Source organism: Typopeltis vanoorti, chromosome 18 (assembly GCF_054136105.1).
Source record: "Typopeltis vanoorti isolate ZY-2024b chromosome 18, IOZ_Tvanoo_1.0, whole genome shotgun sequence".
Classification (NCBI taxonomy): Eukaryota; Metazoa; Arthropoda; class Arachnida; order Uropygi; family Thelyphonidae; genus Typopeltis; species Typopeltis vanoorti.
The window spans coordinates 98,509,986-98,522,797 of NC_143566.1; the positions used below are offsets into that span (position 1 = coordinate 98,509,986).

Consider the following 12,812-nt stretch of genomic DNA (forward strand, 5'->3'; position numbering starts at 1 on the left):
TATCTTAACAGTTAAATATCAATTGTTAACTTGTAAAGGTAGCTGACTAAAAGAATGACAGAATTGTACATGAGTTATAAAATATTGTAAAGATTCACGTTGTACATAATGATGATTTAATGTAAAATTCCGATGCAAAATTGTAAAAGTAACCGAATGTTAACGTATTTCTGCCTCAAGTTAAGAGGATTAGACAGCATTATGTTGGCGACCTGAGAGTAAACAAAGGTGCTGAAGGTCACTCGTATGTGGAGATTTTGCTGCCAAAAACTGAAGATCAAGACAATTGACAGCAGTATGTTTACAAAAGATCTGGGGGATCTCCGACCCCAAAACAAAGAACTTCGGATCGTATAAAAGAGGTCTTGAGAACCTCAGAAAAGGCTCTCAGTTTTTCCTCTTGCTGTAGTTCATTGGCCGGCTCGGACTCCCAAGAATTTTGTTGGAGCGTGACCCCTAGGAGAGGCAGTTTATTCTTCGGAGATGTGTTTCCAGTAACGGAACGTGCCACGTGAGACCAGGTACACAGCGCCTACAGTAGATCCAGTATCGACAGCAAGCAATGCTATAATTCCCGGGAAAGAACTACAGAAGGACAACCGCCAAGAGCCGTTTAGTGAAGGCCAGTATATAGGATGGAAGGAAGCAGTCAGCAGAACCACCAACGAACAATCTTCAAAGCTGGTAGGACTGTATGAGATACTGCAAATTTGTGAGTCGATTCTATTGTACTAATGGTGACGATTAAGAGTTGTACGTATATCCAGTGAACATAGCTCTGTTAAAATAATTGTAAAGTCACCATAAGAGATAACTGAGGTCGAGTGTTAGCTAGCATATATTAAGAAAGAATGTTTAGCCAACAACGTCATTTGCAACAGCCAGTAATTGCCTAGATTTGTAAACAAGTTATTTAAGTATTGTGAGTAGCAGGTTTAATTGTGAAGGTTACAATTTGAGCTCAAGATAGGCATTAGAGAGAAATTGTTCAATTGTGTATATATTGTAAAAGTTGCTTAAGGTTAAATAAACATGTTTTGTTTGTTAAAAATTATCACCTGATCTTTGACGCACTGTCTCACAAAAAATAATCGAACCTGTGTGTCTAAAATAGAGAAACTGACATGACTGAATAACTAAGGTTTATTTTAGAAAGTGATCTATCCTATAAATGTTATAATCTTTTCGTGCTATAAAATTAATTCAGGATGGTGCAGTCGATAAATAATATAAATTTTTCCTGAATTACATAGTGTGGGAGATAGTAAACTGTAACTGTGAATTGCCTATTTCAGAGGCCTTTTTCACTAACAGCACGAGCACTTGTGGGAAGTACAAAGGATTACAAGCAGGGACTAAGTTAATCAGATTAGAATAAGGTAAGGTGTATTAAATGGATAGTAACTGTAAGGAGCACAAGCAATAATATAGTATAGTATAGATATAATGGAAGGGAAAATTTTGAAGTAAACATAGTAAAGATAAGATAAGAAGAAAATAATACAAAGGCGCAGTCAACAGATAAAGACAACAGTACCAACTACTAACAGTAAATAAAAATATAATTACTAAATATTACACTGGCAGCCATTGAAAAAGCTCAGAAATGGAGAAAAGAGTACTGTAAAGAAATCAAAGATGATAAAAGTGACATGAAACTGAAGAGAAAGACATCCTAGATGTCAGGAGTAATTACTCTGAAAGACTTAAATGAAGAAAGCAGTGACAGAAGTGTATTTGCAAGAAAATTTTCAAGAGGAATGCAAAGAGGAGTAGGATGTCAATACTTGAGGTAGAAAAAACTGTCAAAAACTTGAAATGTGGAAAGGCAGCTGCCGTGGACAATATTCGACAAGAAATGCTTAACTATGGAGGTATAAAAGTTTTGCAGTGGCTACACTGCATAATACAGAGGGCATAGTCAGAAGGTTGAATTCCCAATGATTGGAGTACAGTTCTCATGGTACTCATCTATAAAAAAGGGAATACAGCTGAATGCGAAAATTACAGAGGAATATCCCTACTAAGTGCTTCAGGTAAGATTTCTGCAAGCATAATTGAAAAGAAGTTGAGAAAGTTTGTGGAGGAGAAACTTGCAGAAGAAAAAGCTAGGATCAGGCTAAATAGAAGTTGAGAAGATCAGACTTTCACTTTAAGACAAATAGTTGAGAAATCTTGTGAATATAACAAGGACCTGTACTTAAGTTTTGTAGATCTGGAAAAGACATATGACAAGGTATCCAGAGAAAAGCTTTTTGAAACACTTCAGTTGTATTGGGTGAATGAAACATTATACAGAGCTACACACACACACACACACACACACACACACACACACACACAGCTATATATACAGAGCCATTATACATAGTCTATATTTAAGTTGTCAGTCAGCAGTTAGAATATGGAATAGTATGGAAAATAAAGATCAGGATGGAACAAAGTGTTCAGGAGGCTATTGAAGAAGCTTAGAAATAGAGGAAAGAGTTAGAATTGAAGGAAATACAGGAAGATGATTTGATGTAAAACCAGGGGTAAGACAAACATGCACATTATCACCACTATTATTCATCATTTATCTGGATCACATTATGAAAGAAAGTGGCACTGGGCCTGATATTAGAATTGGAGATATCAAACTTAGCTCTTTGCAGAAAATGTACTCCTAAACACATTTAGTGTAAGTCTCCAGGATTCTCTAACTAAATTGAATAACAACTGTAACAAATTTTGCATGAAAATCAGTGATAAAAAGACCAAAACTATGAAAATAAGCAAGAGCAAAGAACAAGTAAACTATTTCAGACAACAGAATAAGCAATGCTGATATGGTGAGTAGCTAGTCGAATAAATTTATATGGAATAAGAGAGAATTAGCCAAAACACCAACCTAGCAATATACAGGAGTGTTCAAACCAGTTTTAAGTTATCGATCTGAGAGTTGAGTTAGAAATAGGATTTGAAGGCAGATGGTCCAAGATTTTTTGTCCTTTTATAACTTTGTCCAAGGGAACATTCGTCCAATCTCAATTTGTCCCATCGATGTCAACTGACTAACCTAACCAAACATGAGGGTGGACCATGCATATTGTCTTGTGCCCTTCTCTTTTGTGTCAACTGACTATTATTGCCAGCTGTGTCAACTGACTAACCAATGTGTCAAGTAACTAACCTAACATGTGCGTGTGGACCACGCATATTGTCTTGCGCCCTTCTCTTTTGTGTCAACTGACTATTATTAATGATCACAAGTTATAAGTAACTCCTTGGACTAATATGAAGAATTAGACAAATAGCATTGGACGAAATCTCCTACTGGACGAGAAAAGTAATAGACTAAATCTAGGGATTGGATGAAATGCCCTGAAACCAGAAATAGAGCACTTGATCAAAGACTAGAGAGCACAGATATGAAGGTTCTGAGAAAAATTAAGGGAGTGAACCGATGGCATCAATGGCAGAATCATATTAAAAATGAAGATATCAGAAAGGAATTTGATATAAGAGTTAATATAAGCTGGTATTGGCCACTTAAATAGAATGGGGGGGGGGGGGGGTAAGAGAAGGTTAGCAAAACAGGTGTTCAATGCCAAGATGGGAAGAAAGAGACCCACAGGAAGATCAAGGTCTAGGTGGATTGATTCAGTTATAAGTGGCTTTAAAGCACAAAATGTTAGATAGACAATATTGGAGTGCTCACAAGTAATAGCCTGATTTCGAGGGAAATTGCTGATTAATAATAATGCAAACTTAATCACGTAGTGCTGTCATAGTAACCTGAACACCCCCCTTGGATGTACTTATCAGGAAATTGACGATGATTAAAATGAAAGGTCACACTTATATTTAAATCAGAATATGGAGGGGGGGAAAAAAGCCTGAACTTACATAAAACCAATAAAATTTTAAGTGGTTAATTTGCTTACTTTGACTTTCTCTTCATAATTTATTTTATGCTTTTCTTATAATTCAATGCATTCCATATGTTTACAGAAATTCTATTTTCTTTATACTTAATATAGGGTCTCTTTGGAGATGACCATATAATAAGTATCATTAATTAGTATTCAATCTAATCCTGCTTAAGGCACTGTGAAGTTTCAGCTGCACACTGATTACATTCAAGATGGCATACAGTCATTTATTTTTATTGTCATTACACAGGAATCTCCATGGAGTCTCAAGTCTCACTGTGAGAGATTCACACTCACTACAATACAATACCTATTATCTCTTCTTAAACCATTTTTACAGAGAATTCATCTTCACTTCAGACAAACCCATTCACTACTCACTATCATGAAATCCAGTCCTCACAAAAGTTTTCAGGGATAGCCTTTTTTTTTTTTTATTCCCCTCAAACATGAAATGGAAAATTTCTTCAGCATCTACTCTGCAAAACCTTTTTATTAACATATGTTTCTATTATAACTTCCAATTTTCTGAAATCTGCTACAATTTTAAGGATACCAACTTTCAGTCTATTTTCACAAGGCATTTTTTTTCACACAACTTCCCAAGGAACCTAGGCGACTGAATCTCAGTAGAACAGTCCAGGGATGGTCATATGAAAGCATTAAAAAGAGGGATAATCTCCTAATTTAGCATATTAACGATGTCTTAAATTCTACATCATCATATGGGTTTTGTCCTTTTTTACAACATATCCCTTGAACTTCAACTTCTTGTTTACCACTGATCCCCCAAAAGCCCAGCCTCATCAAATTCCTGTAGTCCAAACTTATCAATATAATATAATACACAACATTCAATCGTTTCCTGCCCAAAGTTCACATATAGATATATTAACCTCTTAATTTTTTGAGAGAAAGCTGACCAAAAAATACCTTTTTTCTATTATGCTATAATGAACTATTCAGAAAAACAAATTCTTGTTAGTAAATTTAATTTTTTTATGTATATATAAAGTAATCATTTTTCTATAATGAAATCCACCTCAAGAGTACAAAACTTCGACTGAGTACAAAAATATAATCCAATTAAATTTTTTTAATTAAGTGACAATTCCTTTGTGAAAGGTTACAAAAATAAAAAAATAATCAGAAATCATTTTAAAAATTAACTTTAATGTGTGGTAATCTCTGACGTATGGAATCATACATAACCCAACATCATAATCAGGGCAGGAATATCTCGATTCCTGCACTCATCCCCAATTTGCATCTTTTTTTTCTTTGCACACATCCTTGCTGGTTTCTTTTCTATGGGAGTAATAGCTTCTGGAAAATGACAGACAGTAAGCCTAAAAGACATTGGACTTGTTCCAAGACAAGCAGGAATACTCAAAAATGAAATGTATTTTCCAAATAGAAGGCCCATTAGTTCCATTCTGAAATCAATGGGCTTCATTTTGGTGCAATTTTTCCTACAGAATGTATGAATTCAATACAGCTAACTCCAAAAGATGGAAGGAATATTATTATAATTGGCCGGCCTGGCTGGCCGAGTGGTTAGCTCTCCAGCCAAAAGGCTGTGGGTTCGAATCCCGCCGTGGGCATGGATGTTTGTGATTGTCTGTGGAAATATTAGTGGATGGTGGTCGGCAGTAGATGCCATTGGTGTAGTTTGCGGTCAGTTGGTGGATTGAGTGGTGGAGACAGAATTGTAGATGAGTCCTTGGACTCCATGGAGGTGTCAGGTAATAATAATCAGGTACAATGTGGGGAATTACAACAATATCTGAATTAACCATTGAATGACCCATTTCATTAGGTTACTTTGCCTTGCTGCAATGCTATTTTTTTACCTCTTTTCAGTTTCTTCTTCTTTAACTCTGGGAGGAATTCTTTTCTTGTTTGATACCATATGTGCATGTTCGATGTTTATCAATATATTTGCTAGATGGATAAATGTCAAAAAGTGTCAGTAGTTGAACAATGATCCTTTCCTAATAAAGGTCTAATGAAAATCAAAATGACTTCTGAAAATATAAGAAGGTCATTATAATCCTGGTCTAGGAGTGTTTATTGCTGCATGAATTTTAGTAGACTAAACACAGTCTGATTTATATAACATACAAAACTTTATTCTGAATCTAGGTCTTATCAATGAAATATATTGCACCCAACCAAGAAGGTATTAAAATAAAGCATCAGATTTTCATCAATGGTCACATCATGAATAGGTTATATGATAATTTGAATTTTTCATTTAGACATTTATATATTGAGAAAATTTTGTTTAGTTGTGGATGAACAATAAGCTCATAATTATTATTATTAGAAAAATGCAAACACCTCTTAAAGAGCCTAAACCATTTTAGTGACATGCACTTCGGAAAGAATGGAGTGTCCATTAGGGAGCATCATCCAGGAGAGCAAGCAGTTAGCCTTGTAAACAAGTCCTTGTAGCAGTATTATTGCAAAAATGACCAATTTCTTTATTGTAGGTAGTACTCCAATCCGTGGTAATGTGTTGATTAAACTATTGAATCAACTGACTTTTGATTAAAAACAGAAGTCCAAGAGATTTCCAGATATGCTAAAAGAGCTGGAGTTTGCTACTAAGAGAAACCTTGGGGGGGGGGGGGATAGATTTGAGTGTTATTTTCATGTATACTTTGTTTGCATCAAAGTAACACAGTTACCCCATAAGAAAAATAACACTTGAAATCATCAAAAAGATGAAACCTGTGGCATTAGGTCATACATTTCCTCTTATGGCATATAAAGTAATAAGGCTGGAAAACTTCACAAGCCATTAGATTACAAATAATGAACATTCAATCTTATAACACCAAATGACGTGCCCTGTACAGTAGAATAATATAGAAATAAGCGAGTTCCCTCAGTAACTATTCAGGTAATCTGTAACACTATTCATTGCCAAACAAGGAGATGTGTGTGAGTACGGGCACGCTTGCATGAGATTTTATATATTTATAATAATCTTTTATTCCGTTTTTTTTTTGTGAGATCGTTATCAACCACCCCAATCTAAACAATAATGATGGTCTAAAAATCCCATACATGTGGAAGGCATATATTCATCCCACAAATCCTTCCTCTCTAAGAACAACTATAAACAGGACTGTAGAAAATCCAGGATCGTAAATCTAAAATAACAACTTTAATACTAAAAAATAAAATAAAGAAAAAAAATGTTTATCCATGTTGTAATTTATAATTTTTTTTTTTTAAATCAAAAATAACAATTGTAATAATAGAAATAGGACATCACTGTTATTGGAAGGAAAACCATCTGTAAGCAAGAATGTTTATTCATGTAATCATAAATTAAATCTAGCTTGATGTAATTATTATTATTATTATTGACCAGTGGTGTGCCTCAGGGCTCTGTGCTTGGGCCAATGTTGTTTAATTTGTATATAAATGATATAGGAAATGGCTTAAAGGGAGATATTCAGTTGTTTGCTGATGATGTAAAGTTGTGTAGTGCAATAAAAAATCAAGCTGATGTTGAAAGTTTGCAGGAGGATTTAAATAAGCTGGTAAAATGGGCAAAAGAAAATGGATGTCAGTTCAATGTGGAAAAGTGTAAATTCATGCATTTTGGGATTAAAAGATTACCAGCTGTGTACTACATCGATGGAAAGGTACTCCAAGAGATTGATGAGGCTAGGGACTTAGGGGTATTGGTAGATAGGGAGATGAAGTTCAGAGGACACATTGCTAAGGTGTCCAAGATTGCACATAGGATTACTTGGTTGTTGAGGAACACACTGACATCCAGAGATAAAGAGGTTATTATTCCCCTTTATAAAGCATTGATACTTCCACATTTGGATTACTGTGCTCAGGTCTGGTCACCTGGATTCCTTGGAGATGAGGAGGCTGTGGAGAGGGTTCAGAGAAGAGTGACCAAGTTGGTGAGTGATATAAAAAATGCTCCCTACATTGATAGATTGAGAGCTTGTGGATTGCAGAGATTGGTTGATAGGCGAAGAAGAGGGGATATGATAGAAACATTCAAATTACTAAAAGGTTTTTATAGGATTGATGCAAGGGAAATGTTTCAGCTGTGTGATAGTGATGGAAGAACAAGAGGCCATCTCTGGAAATTAAAGAAGAGTGTGGTTAACAAAGGTGTCAGAACAAGGTTTTTTGCCTGGAGGGTGGTGAATGAGTGGAATTCATTGCCTGACTTAGTTGTGAGCTCTTTGTCTGTAAATGAATTCAAGAAGAGATATGACAGATATTGTTTTGCTAGTTTGGGTCTCCCGCGATGAGTCTACTGACTCCATGGAGATACCCGTAATAATAATAATTATTCTTCCCAATAGAGGTCATGACAGTGAGTAGCATGTGATCAAATCATTGTTTCTCTAGCTTATGGTTTGAAATGTAACACAGCTTGTCTTGTATATTTACGTATGCTCCAGATGATGATCTTGATATGAAGATCGAAATGTCGGGATAATAAAAAGAGTTATTTTAACATGGTTGTAGAATCCATAATTCCAAAAATGAATGCTGATCACTGTGTAACACTAAAAGAAAGGTTTATTCTATTTGACAAATCTTACAACAATTTATCTTTCTGAACAGCATGGATAATTCAAGCAAGCATATAAGACAACCTATACGGACTAAATTCAGGAGACCTAACCTGAACAAGACTTTTGTATTTAGTGATTAAATATCCATAACAAACATTTCAGTAACAAAGGAATTATGGTATTATGGACATACAAAAATATTTTGGGAAAATTTGGAGAAAAGAGCAAAGCTAATAATAATGGCAAATATCTGTTGGATTTCTGCTCAGGACATGGACTGGTTATTACTAACACCATTTTCAAACATAAAAATGTGCACAAATTCACATGGAGAGAAGAGGCTAGGAATAAGAAAAGTCTCATTGACTATGTTATTGTTGATAGCGATGTTTTTTCCCTGGTGCAGGACACCGGAGTGTACAGAGAATTTGAAATTGGAAGTGATCACTATTTAGTCTTGAGCAGGATAAAATTGAATTTCATATTGAAAAGAATAACATGTAAGAAAGTTTTAAAGAGAATAAAAGTCGAGCAGCTCTCAGATGTGAACTGTACACTAAAATACACAAAGATTATTGAAGAAAAAATGAAAGAGTTTGAGAACAGGAATCAAACCTTGGAGATTCAGTGGCAAACTCTGAAGAAAACATCGATTGATTCTGCCAGAGAGGCATGTGGTGAGGTTGTCTGCAAGGATAAAAAAATCAGAACTCCTTGGTGGACACAGGAAGTTAAAGAGGCAGTGAAAGAAAAGAAGAAAGCATATCAAAAGTTCCTGGCAAATAAGTCAGCTTTTACTCTTACAGAATACAGAGACAAATGTAAGAAAGCTAAACAGTGTGTAAAACTAGCTAAACAAAAGTCATGGGAGGACTTTGGCAAGAATATAGAAAATAAATATCAAGAAGGTGGCAAAATATTCTGGAGGTTGTTGAAGAAGCTTAGGAATGGAGGAAAGAGTGCTGTAAAAGGAGTTAGAGATGATAAAGGTTTCATGAAAATGAGAGAAAAAGATATCCTTGAAGTATGGAGTAATTACTTTGAAAAACCGCTAAATGAAACAAGCAGTGATGACAGCACAGTGGTAAAAAAACACTGACCAGGTATGCAGTCAGGAATATATATCCATACTTGAAGTAGAAAAAGCCATCAAAGGCTTGAAATGTGGAAAGGCAGCAGGAGTAGATGATATTTGACCAGAAATGCTGAGGTATGGTGGTATAAGAGTCTTACAGTGGCTGCACTGCATAGTTCAGAAAGCCTGGACAGAGGGACGAATTCCCGATGATTGGAGTAGAGCTCTCATAGTACCCATATATAAAAAGGGAAATAAAACTGAATGTGATAATTACAGAGGTATTTCCCTACTGAGTGTTCCTGGCAAGATCTATGCAAGTATACTTGAGAAACGGTTGAGAAGAATTGTGGAAGAAAAAGCTTGGTGAAGAACAAGCTGGATTTAGGCCAAATAGAGGCTGTCAGGATCAGATCTTCACTTTACGACAAATAGTCGAGAAAGTATGGGAATATAACAATGATCTGTATTTAAGTTTTGTCGATTTGGAAAAGGCATATGACAAGGTGCCAAGAGAGAAGCTATTCAATACGCTGCAATTATATGGTGTCAATGGGTCATTATATCAAGCAATACTTAGTCTTTATTTGAGTTGTAAGTCAGCAGTTAGAATTGAAGGAAGTACAGGAAGATGGTTTAATGTTAAATCTGGTGTGAGACAAGGATGTACATTATCCCCTCTGTTATTTATTATCTATATGGATCACATTATGAAGGAAAGCAGTATTAAACATGATATCAAAATTGGAGATATTAATGTCAGCTCTTTGCTTTATGCGGATGATGTTATACTTCTAAATAAATCCGCTACAAGTCTGCAAGATTCTCTGACTAAATTGAATAGCTGTTGTAATAGATATGGCATGAAGGTCAGCAATAAAAAGACAAAGACAATGAAAATAGGCAAAATCATTGAAAATGTCAACTGTGTTGTGAATGGAGAACCTGTGGAACAAGTAAAACATTTCAGCTACTTAGGCACGATTTTTAGTGAAGATGGTAAATTCAATATAGAAATAGACAACAGAATCAGCAAAGCTGGTATGGTTGGAAGTCAATTGAATAAATTCATATGGAATAAGAGAGAAATTAGTCGGAACACTAAATTAGCTGTATACAAGACAGTGTTCAAACCAGTTTTAACTTATGGATCTGAGAGCTGGGTCAGAAGTAAAACACTTGACCAAAGACTAGAGACCGCAGATATGAGAGTCCTGAGAAAGATTATAGGCGTGAACAGATGGCATCAATGGCAATATCATATTAAAAACAAGGATATTAGGAAAGAACTTGACATTGTCAGCATTAAGGAATGCATTAGCCGAGCTAATCTCAGGTGGTATGGTCACTTAAACAGAATGGGCGAAGAAAGATTAGCAAAACAAGTGTTCTTTGCCAGTTTGGCAGGAAAACAATCCAGAGGAAGACCGAGATATAGGTGGATTGATACGGTACAAAGTGCCTCAGACGACAGAAATAAAAGATCTGATAATGTTGGAGTCTTGACAAGTAACAGACTGATTTGGAGGAAAATTGTGGATAGGAAGTTAGTAATGATGCAATTTTTGTTTCATGTAGTACTATCATATCCTGTACACCCCTTGAGGTACATGGCAGGAATTTGATGATGATGAGGAGGAGGAGGAGGAATTATGGTGTGTAACAACAAGTCTATGACAGGCACCTCAAACAAAATTTACAATGCAATTTTAATGTTCAGTATAACTGTGATAGCTCCTTGACTGGCTTATTTGAGTGTTGTTACACCCTGATACCTTCACTATGTGGAATTTTCAGTTATCATGGTGTGTAACATGAAGAGAAAATAAAATAAAACCCCTGTATAAGAGCTAATTCATAAATTATTTAAAGAAAGAAAAATATTCTTGCATCCAAGTAAAAATATATAAAAAAAAAAGGTGTTTGTTGAACTTAATAAAAGAAGGAATATATTACAGTTGTGATATAAAAAAATTAGTTAAGAAAGACAAAATATTAGTCATAAGAAATTGTATGTGAGAGGCTAGTTTTAACACTTGAAATGAGAGATTAAAATATTAAGTAAATTCTTATTTATTTTGATTAATTTGAGGCTAGCAAAAGCAAAAGACTAATCGCTCAGGGTCAATTCCTGAAATGAGACGTCGTCACGTGCTCGCCGACTGCAGCAGGATGTTTGGCAGAAAAACACCACCCTAATTGGTCGGTGAAGTCGAATCCAATAAGAGGCAGAGAAAAGAAATTAAAGAAGGTGCCGGTAGGGATCAGGTTTAAAAGGGTTAGGAACCCCCCCCCCCTTCATGAGGCTTTTTCCTGGATAGTTTCTTCACGAGCTTTTTCGCTTAGGTTTTTCACGAGGTTTTCCTGAGTGGCAGGGTTGGAGTTAATCTCCGTCCGACACAACAAGAAAACAAAAGTAAGCGGGATTTCGATTCCGTATTCCTATGGTAAGAAACGAGGAATGCCATTTAGCTAAAGGAAAGAAGGTATTGTCTATGTGTTTCATCATTCTGTGACAACAACGAGAGATAGAAGTCTGTAAAGAAGTCAGTGCCCACGTGGTGAGTTTCACAGCCATTGTATAGATGATTCTAAGTGTGTCCTTAATTCAATTACGAAAAGTTAAGATCGCAAAAGCCCAGTTTAATGCCAAAAGAACTTAGGAGTGACAGATTATAGAGGAGTTCATCCCAGGATAGTACAATCGGAAAAACAGTAGAGGCCAATATAGAAAACCCAAGTCAAAAGGTACTGTAAAAATCTCATGTTAATTGAAATCGTAGGTAACTGTAATCATTGTTCTATTACTGAACAGTTGATGAGACTAAGGAAAATTATACTAGGACTATAGTACATGACTGATTGTAATGAGAGTATGCTTGTTAATATTAATTATATAACTATTCAAGTGTCCTGAGATTTATGCATGTGTATTGAAACTTATAGGAAGGTTTTAAATGTCAAAGTTATGTGTTAACACAGTGAAAGGATAGTTTAATCTACATAGTTTTAGATAGTTAAATAGAGTGAGTTGATCACATATGTCCATGTGCTACAGCATATTCAGACTAATACAGGGTTAACTAAAGTGTTAATTAGATCTAGGATTATACACGATTGTATGTGTTGAATTTGTTATGGCAGCATGATTGCAATACCCATATAGAATCTTAGCCAAATACTTGTGATTAGCTAATGTTATTTTGTAAATGTTTTCTTAGTATTGAATTGAGTTATATATATTAGAAATTGAATTGT

The 12,812-nt window shown here is 35.2% G+C and overlaps 1 protein-coding gene across 2 annotated transcripts in view; it reads right to left on the reverse strand.

The window, feature by feature from the left end:
• Positions 1 to 12,812, reverse strand: part of LOC150096979 (uncharacterized) — a 255,783-nt gene that overhangs the window by 139,185 nt on the left and 103,786 nt on the right. The gene's annotated exons all lie outside the window — the stretch shown is intronic.